The 17,319-nt window shown below is 34.4% G+C and overlaps 1 pseudogene; it reads left to right on the forward strand.

Moving 5' to 3' along the window:
• Nucleotides 1–14,766: 14,766 nt before the first annotated feature.
• LOC120142097 lies at nt 14,767–16,988 on the forward strand (annotated as a pseudogene).
• Nucleotides 16,989–17,319: the final 331 nt, after the last annotated feature.

A 17,319-nucleotide genomic window follows, 5' to 3' on the forward strand; every position in this document is an offset into this window, starting at 1 on the left:
CGGAAAGAATTATAATTATTGGATTTTACCGGACTAACAACTCTGAAAGGCTTTATGAGGGAAGGAACGGAATGAGGGAGTACAACGCCATGCATTTTATGCTTGTCATACCCCAGCAATGCCTGCACAAATTAATGGAACTAAATTACAGGAGAACCACAACTCAAAATAGAAAATAAAGATAATAAATGTCGGAGACAACGGAGGAAGAGACGGGAGGCTTAATTCGCGGAGTACGTTTGTGTTACTATAATCAATGAAAATCTATGGTTAGAGCCAAACCCTCTCATAAACTTACGAAATGTACAAGACACAGTAGTACATATCCTATGAGCAAATAAATATGTAAATAGAAGGTTAGCCATAATTATGGTAAAGGGACATAAGGGTCATTCATTAAAAAATTCTTTTCATAAAAACAAGAAACCGAGTTAGCAAATATAAAAATTTTAATTCGATAGATTTGTCCACAATTTAAAAATGTTATATGAAATCACCATTCACCAACAATCGAACAAGCATTGTAACAGGAAAAAAGTTCAGGCCTTCAGTACTCAATCATGCAATCACAGGCATCTCATTGACATTAAGGATCATGAAAGCAACAAATTACCAAATAACTTAAAATGATAAATATCATTTTATTTTCGTTTTACACTTTCAGTTTAATGTACAAAGCAAACTTGTTCATAGCCTCCCAATTTGATGACAGCTCTCCATATAACCTTTAATCAAATCAAAAAGGGAAGAACAGCTAACGCAAAGACTACATTATTTTCAAAGAAAATGATAAACATGCAAACTTGAAAAAGACTTGCTTGAGCATATTCAAATCTTCTACGTAATACTTCGGCTAAAACAAAATATGTATTCTATCTAGTTGTTACCCCTCTAAAGTTCTGCGACTTTAAATTCAAAAGGAGTACCAGTAAACATGAAACAAGAAAAATCGTGAAGAAATTTATATACCGAGTACCGACTTTTTTGCGCAAAAGCCCGGGAATCAAAGCATATACCTCAAGACGTCGGCTTGTAAAAAGGGAAGAAAGAGTTAGATTCTAATCTCTTATACCCAACAACAATTGTACGACCCATGCATCATCTACAATCTTAAACGTGTGATCGGCGAAAGGGAACTTGTTTTTTCAGGGTGGAGAAGGAGAGCATGAAGACATATGCAACTGTAAAGAGCCAAGAACAAAACTAGCTGCAACTTTTAATTATGTCAAACTGTCAAACATTTAATTTAGGCAAAAATCTCTATTCTAAAGAAGTCATGTTATTTTAGTGCATGAAACACAAATTTCATGTCACTTGATTATTCTTTCTTTTCACTCATGGTTAGTCTCTGAATTTCAAATTAAGGAATTTTAAAGTGATCAAGTTTCTTGAATTTTTTTTCGTATGCAGAAGTTAAAATCACATTTCATCCTCGTACAAAAGATGTAAACACTATATGAAAGCAAAATATGCTATGCGAAGCAGATCGGAAAGCATTATAATTATTGGATTTTACCGGACAAACAACTGTGAAAGGCCCTATGAGGGAAGGAACGGAATGAGGGAGTACAACGCCATGCATTTTATGCTTGTCATACCCCATCAGTGCCTGCACAAATTAATGGAAGGAAATTACTGGAGAGCCACTTGTCAAATAGAAATAAAGATAATAAATGTTAGAAACAACAACTGTGAAAGACTCTATGAGGGATCGAACAGAACGAGGCATTACAGCACAATGCATTTTATGCTTGTCATACTCCAGCAGTGCCTGCACAAATTAATGGAACCAAATTACAGGAGAACCCCAAGTCAAAATAGAAAATAAAGATATAAATGTTAGAGACAATGGAGGAAGAGACAGGTGCTTAATTCCCAGAGTACGACTGTGTTATTATAATCAATGAAAATCTATGGTTAGAGCCAAACCTTCTCATAAAACTTACGAAATGTACAAGACACAGTAGTACAGGTCTCATGAGCAAATAAATATGTAAATAGAAGGTTAGCCATAATTGTGGTATAGGGACATAAGGGTGCTTCATTAACAAATTTGTTCTTAAAAACAAGAAACCGATTTAGCAAATATAAAAATTTTAACTCGATAATTTTTGCACAATTTAAAATGTCATACGAAATCACCATTCACTAACATTGAACAAGCAGTTGTAACAGAAAAAAAGTTCAGGCCTTCAGTACTCAAGTCAAGCAAATCATGGGCATCTCCTTGACGTTAAGGATCAGGAAAGCAACACATTACCAAAGAACTTAAAATTATTGATATGACATTCTATTTTCGTTTTATTTTTCGGTTTAATGTACAAGCAAACCAGTTCATAGCCTCCCAATTTGATGACAGCTCTCCATATACCTTCAATCAAATCAAAAGGGGAATAACAGTTAACGCAAAGACTACATTATTTTCAAAGAAAATGATGAACATGCAAACTTGAAAAAGGCTTGCTTGAGCAGATTCAAATCCTCTATGTAATACTTCGGCTAAAACAAAATATGTATTCTATCTAGTCGTTACCCCTCTAAAGATCTGCGACTTTAATTCAAAAGGAGTACCAGCAGACATTAAACAAGAAAAATCGTGAAGAGATTTATATATCGAGTACCGACTTTTTCGCACAGAAGCCCGAGAATCAAAGCATATACCTCAAGCAATCGGCCTGGAAAAAGGGAAGAAAGAGGTAGATTCTAATCTCTTATACCCAGCAACAGTAATACGACCCATGCCTCGGCTACAATGTTAAACGTGTGATTGGCGAAAGGGAACTTGTTTTTGTCAGGGTGAAGAAGGAGTGTATGAAGACATATGAACCTATAAAGAGCAAAGTACAAAACTAGCTACAACTTTTAATTATGTCAAACTATCAAACATTTAATTAGGCAAAAAACTCTAATCTAAAGAAGTCATGTTATTTTAGTGCATGAAACACAGATTTCATGTCACTTGATTATTCTTTCTTTTCACTCATGGTTAGTCTCTGAATTTCAAATTAAAGAATTTTTAAAGTGATCAAGTTTCTTGAAATTTTTTTCATATGCCGAAGTAAAAATCACATTTCATCATCGTACAAAAGAGGTAAACACTATATGAAAGCAAATATTCTATGCGAAGCAGATCAAAAAGCATTATAATTATTGGATTTTACCGGACAAACAACTGTGAAAGGCCCTATGAGGGAATGAATGGAATGAGGGAATACATCGTCATGCATTTTATGCTTGTCATACCCCAGCAATGCCTGCACAAATTAATGGAAGCAAATTACTGAAGAGCCACTTGTCAAAATAGAAAATAAAGATAATAAATGTTAGAACAACAACTGTGAAAGGCTCTCTATGAGGGACAGAACGGAACGAGGGAGTACAACACCATGCATTTTATGCTTGTCATACCCCAGCAGTGCCTGTACAAATTAATGGAACCAAATTACAGGAGTACCCCAAATCAAAATAGAAAATAAAGATAATAAATGTTAGAGACATGCAGGAAGAGATGGGGCTTAGTTCTCAAGGTACGGCTATGTTACTATAATCTATGGAAATATATGGTTAGAGCCAAACCTTCTCACATAAATTACGATATGTACAAGACACAATAGTACAAGTCCCATGAGCAAATAAATATAAATAAAAGGTTAGCCATAGACCCATAATAATTTATAAGCACATGAGGGTGCTTCATTAACAAATTTTGTTCATAAAAACAAGAAACCGAGTTAGCAAATATAAAAATTCTAGCCTGATAGATTTTTTCACAATTTAAAACGTCATACGAAATCACTATTCACCAACAATTGAACAAGCAGTTGTAATAGGTGAAAGTTCAGGCTTTCGGTACTCAAGTCAAGCAAATCACATGCATCTCCTTGACATTAAGGATGAGGAAAGCAACAAATTACCAAGAACTTAAAATGATTGACATACCATTCTATTTTTGTTTTACACTTTCGGTTTAATGTACAAGCAAACCTGCTCATAGCCTCCCAATTGCTGACAGCTCTCCATATAACCTTCAATCAAATCAGAAAAGAAAGACAATTACGGAAAGACTACATTATTTTGAAAGAAAATGAATAACATGTAGATTTGAAAAAGGCTTACTTGAGCAAATTCAAATCCTCTACGTAAAACTTCAGCTAAAAAAATATGTATTCTATCGTGTCATTACCCTTCTAAAGTTTCGTGACTTTAATTTCAAAAGGATTACCAGTCGAAATTAAACAAGAAAAATCGTGAAGAGATATATCTACCGATTACTGACTTTTTCACCATATGAAAGAGGTAGATTCTAATCTCTTATACCCAGCAACATTTGTACGGCCCATGCAACAGCTACAATCTTAAATGTGTGATCGGCATGATCGGTGAAAGGAAACTTGCTTTTGTCAGAGTGGAGAAGGAGAGGATGATGACATATGCAACTATAGAGAGCCAAGTACAAAACTAGCTGCAACTTTTAGTATGTCAAACTATCAAACATTTGATATAGGCAAAATATCAATGCCAAACCTTCTCATATAACTTACGGTATGTACAAGACACAATAGTCAAACATAAATGAAGCAGAATTCAAAATCCGCCACCTGCATTACAGTCAAAGTGACAGAGTCTTTCTTGTTATTCCAGCCACCGGGTACTTCAAAAACAAGAGCGAAATGGGTACTCTGCAATTTACAACCAAAACATTCAATCTACAACAAGAAGAAATCTTGAAGTTAAAAAAAGTTACATTTTTTATCATATTTCCTTATTTTATTTATATCATATGAATGGTAAAATGTACCTTCTCATATAACTTACGGTATGTACAAGACACAATAGTATGTCAAACAATAAATGAAGCAGAATTCAAAATCCGCCACCTGCATTACAGTCAAAGTGACAGTCTTTCTGTTATTCCAGCCACCGGTACTTCAAAACAAGAGCGAAATGGGTACTCTGCAATTTACAACCAAAACATTCAATCTACAACAAGAAGAAATCTTGAAGTTAAAAAAGTTACATTTTTTATCATCTTTCCTTATTTTATTATATCAGATGATGGTAAAATGTACCAGTGAATCAGCTCGCTAACTAAAATCGCCACCAACATAAACAGATTTTGGCTCTTTTGGTTGTGGTCCGGCTGGGATATCGGCAAGAAGTGGCTCAGCAATCAGAAGAAGCTCTTCATTTTCAATGCCCGATGCTGCCAGAACAATTATACTTCCCTTATAGTTCTCCTGAACCCCTCAAATAAACCGCCATTCAGCACAATAAACACGGAAACACATTCAAACACAAAAGTCAATGTTCAAAGTACTATAACCAAAAAGAATCATCTATATATGTAAAAGAACGTGCAAGGATATGGACAGAATAGAAAAGATTCTTACAGTAACGAATTCTTCCAAAATAACATTGTCCAACCTGTCTATTGCTGATTCAGAAGCCAAGAGGGGATTGGCCAGTGCACCAGAGTAACCAGCGGAGTGAACTGCCTCCAAAATTAAGCGCTCGGGGTTTTTTAAAACCTCATCCAATTCAGCTTTCATCTTTTGCAACTGTACACGAATGACATATTGAAAACTCAAAATAAGGAAAAAGAACTGAAGAAAGTGAAAAGGGGAAAATTCCAAGTTTATTATCAATGGCCAAAGTATCAAGTTCTCATTCTCCCATAGGCCCATAATAATGTATAAGCACATGAGGGTGCTTCATTAACAAATTTTGTTCATAAAAACAAGAAACCGAGTTAGCAAATATAAAAATTCTAGCCTGATAGATTTTTTCACAATTTAAAACGTCATACGAAATCACCATTCACCAACAATTGAATAAGCAGTTGTAATAGGTGAAAAGTTCAGGCTTTCGGTACTCAAGTCAAGCAAATCACATGCATCTCCTTGACATTAAGGATCAGGAAAGCAACATTACCAGAGAACTTAAAATGATTGACATACCATTCTATTTTTGTTTTACACTTTCGGTTTAATGTACAAGCAAACCTGTTCATAGCCTCCCAATTGCTGACAGCTCTCCATATAACCTTTAATCAAATCAGAAAGGGAAGAACAGTTAACGGAAAGACTACATTATTTTGAAAGAAAATGAATAACATGTAGATTTGAAAAAGTCTTACTTGAGCAAATTCAAATCCTCTATGTAAAACTTCAGCTAAAATAAAATATGTATTCTATCGTGTCATTACCCTTCTAAAGTTTCATGACTTTAATTTCAAAAGGATTACCAGTCAAAATTAAACAAGAAAAATCATGAAGAGATATATATACCGAGTTTTGACTTTTTCACTATATGAAAGAGGTAGATTCTAATCTCTTATACCCAGCAACATTTGTACGGCCCATGCACCGGCTACAATCTTAAACGTGTGATCGGCATGATCGACGAAAGGAAACTTGCTTTTGTCAGAGTGGAGGAGAGGATGATGACATATGCAACTAGAGAGAGCCAAGTACAAAACTAGCTGCAACTTTTAGTATGTCAAACTATCAAACATTTGATATAGGCAAAAATATCAATGCCAAACCTTCTCATATAACTTACGGTATGTACAAGACACAATAGTATGTCAAACAATAAATGAAGCAGAATTCAAAATCCGCCACCTGCATTACAGTCAAAGTGACAGAATCTTTCTTGTTATCCAGCCACCGGGTACTTCAAAACAAGAGCGAAATGGGTACTCTGCAATTTACAACCAAAACATTCAATCTACAACAAGAAGAAATCTTGAAGTTAAAAAAGTTACATTTTATCATCTTTCCTTATTTTATTTATATCATATGAATGGTAAAATGTACCTTCTCATATAACTTACGGTATGTACAAGACACAATAGTGTCAAACAATAAATGAAGCAGAATTCAAAATCCGCCACCTGCATTACAGTCAAAGTGACAGAGTCTTTCTTGTTATTCCAGCCACGGGTTTTCAAAAACAAGAGCGAAATGGGTACTCTGCAATTTACAACCAAAACATTCAATCTACAACAAGAAGAAATCTTGAAGTTAAAAAAGTTACATTTTTATCATCTTTCCTTATTTTTTATATCAGATGAATGTAAAATGTACCAGTGAATCAGCTCGCTAACTAAAATCGCCACCAACATAAACAGATTTTGGCTCTTTTGGTTGTGGTCCGGCTGGGATATCGGCAAGAAGTGGCTCAGCAATCAGAAGAAGCACTTCATTTTCAATGCCCGATGCTGCCAGAACAATTATACTTCCTTATAGTTCTCCTGAACCCTCAAATAAACCGCCATTCAGCACAATAAACACGGAAACACATTCAACACAAAAGTCAATGTTCGAAGTACTATAACCAAAAAGGAATCATCTATATATGTAAAGAACGTGCAAGGATATGGACAATAGAAAAGATTCTTACAGTACGAATTCTTCCAAAATAACATTGTCCAACCTGTCTATTGCTGATTCAGAAGCCAAGAGGGGTTGGCCAGTGCACAGAGTAACCAGCGGAGTGAACTGCCTCCAAAATTAAGCTCGGGGTTTTTAAAACCTCATCCAATTCAGCTTTCATCTTTTGCAATTGTACACGAATGACATATTGAAAACTCAAAATAAGGAAAAAGAATGAAGAAAGTGAAAGGGGAAAATTCCAAGTTTATTATCAATGGCCAAAGTATCAAGTTCTCATTCTCCCATAGGCCCATAATAATGTATAAGCACATGAGGGTTCTTCATTAACAAATTTTGTTCATAAAAACAAGAAACCGAGTTAGCAAATATAAAAATTCTAGCCTGATAGATTTTTTCACAATTTAAAACGTCATACGAAATCACCATTCACCAAACAATTGAATAAGCAGTTGTAATAGGTGAAAAGTTCAGGCTTTCGGTACTCAAGTCAAGCAAATCACATGCATCTCCTTGACATTAAGGATCAGGAAAGCAACACATTACCAGAGAACTTAAAATGATTGACATACCATTCTATTTTGTTTTACACTTTCGGTTTAATGTACAAGCAAACCTGTTCATAGCCTCCCAATTGCTGACAGCTCTCCATATAACCTTTAATCAAATCAGAAAGGGAAGAACAGTTAACGGAAAGACTACATTATTTTGAAGAAAATACATGTAGATTTGAAAAAGTCTTACTTGAGCAAATTCAAATCCTCTATGTAAAACTTCAGCTAAATAAAATATGTATTCTATCGTGTCATTACCCTTCTAAAGTTTCATGACTTTAATTTCAAAGGATTACCAGTCAAAATTAAACAAGAAAAATCATGAAGAGATATATATACCGAGTACTGACTTTTTCACTATATGAAAGAGGTAGATTCTAATCTCTTATACCAGCAACATTTGTACGGCCCATGCACCGGCTACAATCTTAAACGTGTGATCGGCATGATCGACGAAAGGAAACTTGCTTTTGTCAGAGTGGAGGAGAGGATGATGACATATGCAACTAGAGAGAGCCAAGTAAAAACTAGCTGCAACTTTTAGTATGTCAAACTATCAAACATTTGATATAGGCAAAAATATCAATGCCAAACCTTCTCATATAACTTACGGTATGTACAAGACACAATAGTATGTCAAACAATAAATGAAGCAGAATTCAAAATCCGCCACCTGCATTACAGTCAAAGTGACAGTCTTTCTTGTTATTCCAGCCACCGGGTACTTCAAAAACAAGAGCGAAATGGGTACTCTGCAATTTACAACCAAAACATTCAATCTATAACAAGAAGAAATCTTGAAGTTAAAAAAAAGTTACATTTTTTATCATCTTTCCTTATTTTTATATCAGATGAATGGTAAAATGTACCAGTGAATCAACTCGCTAACTAAAATCACCACCAACATAAACAGATTTTGGCTCTTTTGGTTCCGGCTGGGATATCGGCAAGAAGTGGCAGCAATCAGAAGCTCTTCATTTTCAATGCCGATGCTGCCAGAACAATTATACTTCCCTTATAGTTCTCCTGAACCCTCAAATAAACCGCCATTCAGCACAATAACACGGAAACACATTCAAACACAAAAACATATGTTCGAAGTACTATAAACCAAAAAGAATCATCTATATATGTAAAGAACATGCAAGGATATGGACATAATAGAAAAGATTCTTACAGTAACGAATTCTTCCAAAATAACACTTCCAATTTGTCTATTGCTGATTCAGAAGCCAAGAGGGGATTGGCCAGTGCCCAGTAACCAGCGGAGTGAACTGCCTCCAAAATTAAGCGCTCGGGTTTTTTTTAAAACCTCATCCAATTCAGCTTCATCTTTTGCAACTGTACAAGAATGACATTGAAAACTCAAAATAAGGAAAAGAACTTAAGAAAGTGAAAAGGGGAAAATTCCAAGTTATTATCAATGGCCAAAGTATCAAGTTCTCATTCTCCAATAGGCCCAGGGCCGGCCCTAAGCATAGGCTAGGAGGGCGACAGCCTAGAACCCAAGTTTGGAGGGATCATTTTTAAAATTATTTTTAAGTTTAATAATAAAAAATATTTTTAAAATATTTTTTTTATTTTAAATATTTAAAAATATTGTAATTTAGTAATCCCAATAATTAAATATTTTTAAATATTATTTTTATTTAAAAAACTAAAAAATATAGTAATTTAGTGGGGCTTATTTTAATGATGGAGAAATTTAGGTATCGACTCCACTTATCTTCTTGTCATCACTTTTTGATCTAGAACCCTTAAAATGTAAGGACCGGATCTGCATAAGCCATAATAATGTATAAGCACATGAGGGTGCTTCATTAACAAATTTTTTTCCATAAAAACAAGAAACCGAGTTAGTAAATATAAAAATTCTAACCCGATAAAATTTTTCACAATTTAAAACGTCATACAAGCAGTTGTAATAGGAAAAGTTCAGGCTTCTACTCAGTCATGCAAATCACGGGCATCTCCTTGATATTAAGGATCAAGAAAGCAACAAATTACCAAAGAACTTAAAATGATTGATATGACATTCTATTTTCTTTACACTTTCGGTTAATGTTCAAGCAAACATGTTCATAGCCTCCCAATTTGATGACAGCACTCTGTATAATCTTGAATCAAATCAAAAGGGGAAGAACAGCTAACGCAAAGTCTCCATTCTTATCAAAGAAAATGATGAACATGTAAACTCGAAAAAAGCTTACTTGAGTAAATTCAAATCCACGATGTAAATTCGAAAGGGGAAGAAAGAGGTAGATTATAATCTCTTAAACCCATCAACAATATAAGGCCCTTGCATCAACTACTATCTTAAACGCTTGATCGGCAAAAGGGAACTTTTTTTGTCGGGCGGAGAAGGAGAGCTAGGTGACGCTGCTGTTTCTTGATGAAATCGTTTCTGATCGGCGATCAAACTTGCAAGATCTACTACCAATCGTGATGGATGTTAATTCCCGGCGGCGAGGAGGACATCGGCGACAGCTACAATCTGATCCGACCCTTCCAACGAGGGTTCTGTTTCCTAGACTAAGATTGATTTTTTTTCCTGCCAGGGACGTTTATAAAGAAGCAAAAGAAGCGGCAAAGTTAATTTTACGCCGACTTAAGGAAGGATATTTTAGTCAAATTAAATTTTAATCATTTGACCTGGCACTGAGTAACGGCTCATTTTATTAGTTTCTTATTATTCATTTATTGTACTTTTTATTAGTTCTGAGTTTAAATATTCATGATAACTTTTAAATTTATTATATAAATCTATATATACATATAATTTGTGAATCTAATAACAATTTATATATTATATGATATCATGTTTTAACAATAATAAAATTAAATAATACAAATGTAATATAATGTAAAAATTAACTAAAATATAGATATTAAATCAAAATTTGGATTCAATTTCTTTTGAGTTTAAATTCGTTTTTATTTCACATTCTCAAAATTTAAATTTAGGTGTTTTAGTCAAATTATATTTTAAAAAAGGTTTCCTTTTAAATTTTAAGTCATGTTTTTACGTGTAAACTTATTATAGAGTGAAATGTTATGCGTTACTTGTTTTTTATATTTTAAAATATAATATTTATATTTTTCAAATCTCACCTATAAATTGAAGAAGAATATGTTTTTAAGAGTATTCAAACGCACTTATATAAAATAATTTTTTGATACCAATTTAAAAATTATAAAATATACATTAAATTTTGAATTTTATTATGAGATGGTTACTAGTCCATTGAATGTTTTGAACTTTTATTAAAGAACGACCTGACATATTAAATTAATAGGTAATATTTCATTTGAATACTCAATTGTGACTAAAATTTTATTTTTGATACTTTAATATTTCTAAGCAATAATTTTAAAAATAAAAAAAACATTTTTAAGTATAAATTTATAGAATATTTTTAAAATTTTAATTTTTTTTACAAATCATAAAATTTATACTATTTTAAATATTAAATTTAAATTTTATGAAAATTAAATGGATATGACATTAAATTTTATGATAATCTCTTCCTTCTCTTATAAATAAAAAAAATGAATCATTTTCTTAAGTGCTTTTTATATATAAATGTCTATGGATTGAATTAAAAAGCATGCAAAATATTTCCGAAACCCCTTAAAAAAGCCCAAATTAAAATGGGCTTGTATCAGACTTATTAACTCATTTTAGTATTAAAAATATTACTATATATTTTATTAATAAATTTAAACAAAATAATAACTCAAGTTAATTTAATCACGCATTAAAGAAAAATCTTATCCAGTACCTCAAAAGTGGAAATTATATTGTATAATAGCATATTTAAATACGAAAATTCTTAAAACGCTCGACAAGTACTGATGAATACCACGAATGATGAACACCATTAATTTAATTTATAAAATTTTTAAATTCTAGAGGACTCAACTTATAACTATAAATTAGTTAAAAACAAAAGTAAATTATTTAAAATAAATGGTAAACTATATCATTAACCATCTAACTATTGTATTTATTTTGATCGTCATTTAATTAAGTCATTGCCGTTAATATTTAACGAAGAAACTGACGTGGTTGTTAAAATATTTGGTATAAGTACACTTTGGTCACTCTTACTTATATATTCTATCAAATTGGTCCAAAATTTAATTTATCAAAATTAAATACTATATAAAATTATTAGATACATTTATAATTTTTTTTATAAAAGTATTTTTGAGAATAAAGTATTAAAAAATTAAAGAAATGATTTTAGGAAAGAATTTACAAATGAATTGCAGTAAAAATTCAAGTTGAATAAAATATATGGTAAATTAGATAGTTAGAAATTTAATTGTTCGTGTGGTTCGTTTTAGTCATCAAACTATTTATTTTTTAAAATCATCACTAACATTACGTTTTTTGTTTTATTTTGATCAACAATCGTTAACAAATTAAAGGTTATATTAATATATCATCATATGGTAATGTCATATCATCATTGAAAAAATAAATATGCCAAGTCAATAGTTTTCTTAATTTTTAACAGTAGATGATCAAAATAAAATCAAAATCTAATATCAGTGTAGATTTTAAAATATAAATAATTAGATAACCTAACAAAACCAAAGTGACAGTTAAGTGATTAAATACATAATTAATCTTTTTTAGTTGAAAAACTTTCTCTACCTATGATAAGAAAAAACTTTTAAAATTCGTATTAATTTAGACCAAGTATAATATGATATATGTTCTAAGATAACTCTCAATTATTTGATCGCATCCTTAAATCCATAAAATTAAATGATTTATAATGATCTGATAGTCACTTTGCATCCATACCCACAGTGGTTCACGAAACACCCAATGTTTGGGTGGTTCAATAGCAGCTATTGTAGAACCCAACCACCATAAACCAATCCTCTCCCCTTGACCCTATCCTAAAACCCCTGAGGCAGTGCTTCTTCAACAGTCGAGCATCCTTTGGGTGGCTTTAGAGCTACCAAAGATGGTAGCCCACATGACTCGAACCCCAGAACCAACTCTTGGAACTCATCTTTCTTCAACTCACTCTGGCTTCCGAATGAGCAAAACACAACGGATCCTGGCTCGAACTGGCTTAGCCAACGAACCCATTTCTCATCAAGCTGTCGGGTCTTTGTCTCAGGTAAGCAAGGCCCTGTTAACAAAACAGGCTTCCCATATCCTTGAGAAACGTAATCAAGAAATGGTCCCTCCACTTCACGGTAAGCCCTGAAGCAAGAGCATCACTTTCTATCAAACCTACCTGTATGGACGGACGTGTTGGGGTATGCTGCATGTGGAGGAGTGGTTCGGAATATAGAGGGGAGTGGATTATTGGTTTTGCTAGAGCGGTGGGCATATGTTTCGTCTTGGAGTTGGAGCTTTTGGTAGGGATGCTTGAAGGCTTGCGACATGCTTGGAGCATTGGGGCACGACGGATTATCATTGAAGTTGATAATGAGGAGGTTTATAAACTGTTGAAGCAGACGGACTTGAGGGGGCTTCGCTTACCATTCTTCGCCATATCGATTAGCTGATGGCAATGAACTGGACTGTTCGTGTTGCCCAGGTGCGACGTACGACAAATAGGCTTGCCGATCAAGTAACCAAATTGATCCACTACGACGATTTCGGAGGAAGGACGTTTCAGGTTGCTCCTATGGCGGTCCAAGCAGCGTTAAATGCAGATACCCTTCAGCATATAGGCTGATTTTTTCTTCCGTCTTTATTTACCAAAAAAAAAATTATATAGATGTAGAAGTATTTGTACGCATGTATATACTACTTAAAATTTACATCATAATCCTTGATTTTCATTCCAAGTTTCCAACGCATCAAACTTTCTAGAAATTACATTGAAGTCCTTTTCGAACTGGTTTAGTTTGGACCGTTCGGTATAAAATAATACTAATAAAAAACCACTCTCTTTAACTTCAAAGACCATCTCTTGCATTTATCAATCTCTGCACATTGATTCCCTAATCAAATCTCCTCCTCTTTAATTAAGCCTTCAACGGATTAACCGTTGTTTTGAAGCGACGAAGGTGAAAGAATATCACAGAATAACACACTTTAATACCTCTTCTGCAGGCAAAAACAAAAAAAAAATTAGCTGACCCTTATTTGATCCTTATTCTCATATGTAACGGGGTAAGGGAGGTAGGATAGTAGCCTGCCCCCAACGCCAGATTGAGAGCAGCTTCCGTATGAAATGCCCTCCGTTGGATTCGATCTCAATGTAAAAACAACATTGTTTTAATTCTGGGTTTTGTTTAAAAAATGGTTGCTATCTTTGGTTCCAAGTTATATCGTCAAAGCCTGTTTTTTTTTCCTTTCTTTTTTTTACTTTCGTTGATTTCCCAGTTTTTTTTCCTTCTTGATGTTTTTGTTTGTTTATTTGAAGCTTGGGATGATGGTTTGTTCTTGCCTTTGTTCAATTTGTAAATGCTTGTTTTGCTCATCAGTGTAGTAGAAAAATTCTGGGTAAATATCTGATTTGATTGCGGTTACGACCCCAACTTGTTTTTGTGATTCAGCTATTCGCTGTTATTTTTTTATTGGTGAAAATCATGTAAATTTAATTTCTTTTTTTCCTTGGTAAATCTGGTGAATGTTGGGGTTCTTGTTTTGCGACCTTCACATGTTTGTATGCTTGAAATGGAGCTAAATGAGTGTAGTTCTTCTTTAATTCTCTGTCTTTGAGATGTTAACTGAGTGTGGTTTGTTGATTTTATCAGCGAATCTAATTAGGATTTTGTTTATTAGAGCAGGAGAAAAGTTAAGAGGAAACTTAGATGAATCACCGAGAGCTTATTGTTTGATGGAGACTGGAGATAATTCGTTACCTTCGGGAGCCGACGGCGTGAAGAGGAAGGTGTGCTATTTCTATGACCCGGAGGTGGGAACTATTATGGCCAAGGTCACCCTATGAAGCCTCACAGAATTCGAATGACTCATGCCCTTCTAGCACACACTAGGGCTGCTTCAGCATATGCAAGTTCACAAGCCCTTCCCTGCCAGGGATCGGGATCTTTGCGCTTCCATGCCCATGACTATGTGAACTTTCCGCCGCGTAACCCCTGAAACGCAGCAAGATCAGCTCAGACAGCTCAAGCGCTTCAATGTTGTGAGGACTGTCCCGTCTTTGATGGCCTTTACTCCTTCTGTCAAACTTATGCAGGTGGCTCCGTTGGCGGAGCTGTCAGTTAAACCATGGTCTATGTGACATTGCCATTAACTGGCTGGTGGCCTGCATCATGCAAAGAAGTGTGAGGCGTCTGGCTTGTTATGTCAATGATATTGTTCTTGCCATTCTGGAACTCTTAAGCAGCATCAGGTATATGTTCGATACGTAATTTCCTTGTACATTTCTATCTGGCTTTTCTTTACTGAATTGGGCAATTTTTGTTTTTTTTTTGTGCGCGAGTAACTCTTCATAACGAATCAATATCTAATTATTTCCTTCTTGTACCAATCTTATCCAGTTCGATAGATATGTGTTGACCTGAAGGACTAGTTAACTCCTAGAGTCTACAGATTTTTGTTTCTGCATGGGAAAATTTTTTCATGGAATAGTCTCTGTCATTGATAACGCTTTTCCTTTATCTTTATTGTAGCGTGTTCCATGGAGATGGTGTGGAGGAGGCATTTATACAACTGACAGGGTGACTGTTTCATTTCATAAATTTGGAGATATTTTCCGGTACAGGTGATATACGCGATATTGGATATTCAAAAGGGAATACTATTCCCTCAATGTTCCTTTGGATGACGGGATTGATGACGAGAGTCATTACTTGTTTAAGCCAATAATCGGTAAAGTTATGGAAGTTTTTAAGCCCGGTGCTGTAGTTTCTTCAATGTGGTGCTGACTCTCTATCTGGAGATAGGTTGGGGTGTTTCAATTTCAATCAAGGGTCATGCGGGTGTGTTAAATTTATGAGATCATTCAATGCCCCGTTGTTGCTTCTAGGTGGTGGAGGGTACCATTCGGAATGTTGCTCGCTGTTGGTGCTATGAGGTAGCCAAACTATCACTTTTTCGATTGAATAATATATGATATGTTAAGTGATTGGCCTGTCGATTTTTTATCAAATGTTAATACCGGTAAAGGTGACTTTTAGATCAGCGTGTCTGCTCCCTCCTCCTCGGCCTTCACTCTTTTCCCTTTTTTTGTTTCGTTTAAGTGGGAAGATGTCTAAATCATGATTCATCTTTATCCCTATATATTTTAAACACTTCATAGTTTTGTATTTTGAAATGACACGCAAAACGTATTAATTTTCGGAAGACATAGACATCGGTGCTAGATTTATTGAATACGTGGTGGGTTACTTTGTTAATGAGCAGACTGGAGTTGCACTTGGAATGGAAGTTGATGACAAGATGCCTCAGCACGAGTACTGAGTGTTCGGTCCAGATTATACTCTTCTTTGCCCCTAGTAACATGGAAAACAAAAACTCACGCTGGTTACTTGAAGAAATTCGTAATAGGCTAGTCGACAATCTCTCAAAGCTTCAGCATTCGCCGAGTGTCCATTTTCAAGAAAGACACCTGATACGGAGCTTCCCAAGGTGTGTTCCGCGCTTCTTCTTATTTTATAGGAATTTTTGCCTTACCGGAGGAAATTTATGACATTTTCTATTCCAAGTTTTCAATATTTCCCAGAATTGAATGTGCTTTTATTATGTTCCATGGCTGGCATTGCACATTTTGCTTAAATATTTTTCCTTTCTATGTTCGGGATGTTAGACATTCACGACAGCCTGCTTAAACAACTAAAGTGTTTCATAAAGTGGGTTATTTTTCTCGAATATGAGAAAACAACTATGTGCTTTGGATCGGAAATCGTCTTTAGTCTGCCTGTGTAATGCAAATGTTGTAGTTTGCATCGATACTTTCCTTCAGTTTTTTGATGTTACATGTTAGCTTCATATCAACTTTGCCCTCAGACTTGGTTTCTTTTTATTCATATTATTCAGGCTGATGAGGATCAGGATGATGGAGATGAAAGATGGACTCGGATTCAGACTGGACGTTGATGAGGACCGGTATTTATCTTTCTTCCTTCTCCTTTTTCCGGATTTTACATCCCCAACCGTTTCTGATTGTGATCTATTTTCGTCTTTGCATTTCACTCAACATTTATTCAGTAGGCTCATTCCAAAATAGAGTAAAGAAAGAAGTGATTGGACCAGATACGAAAGTCCCGTACGCTCTATGCTACGATGTCGGATTTTGTGATTGCGAGATTTAGGCCATTTATGACGTGATTGATTTATTTCTTTTTTTCAATGATAAACTTTTATCGGCTTTATATCTCTCCGTAGGTCCAAAAAGGAACAGTCAAACTATGGGATCTGTGACAGATGA

This window comes from Hibiscus syriacus, unplaced genomic scaffold, assembly GCF_006381635.1.
Source record: "Hibiscus syriacus cultivar Baekdansim isolate YM2019G1 unplaced genomic scaffold, ASM638163v2 tig00110819_pilon, whole genome shotgun sequence".
NCBI lineage: Eukaryota > Viridiplantae > Streptophyta > Magnoliopsida > Malvales > Malvaceae > Hibiscus > Hibiscus syriacus.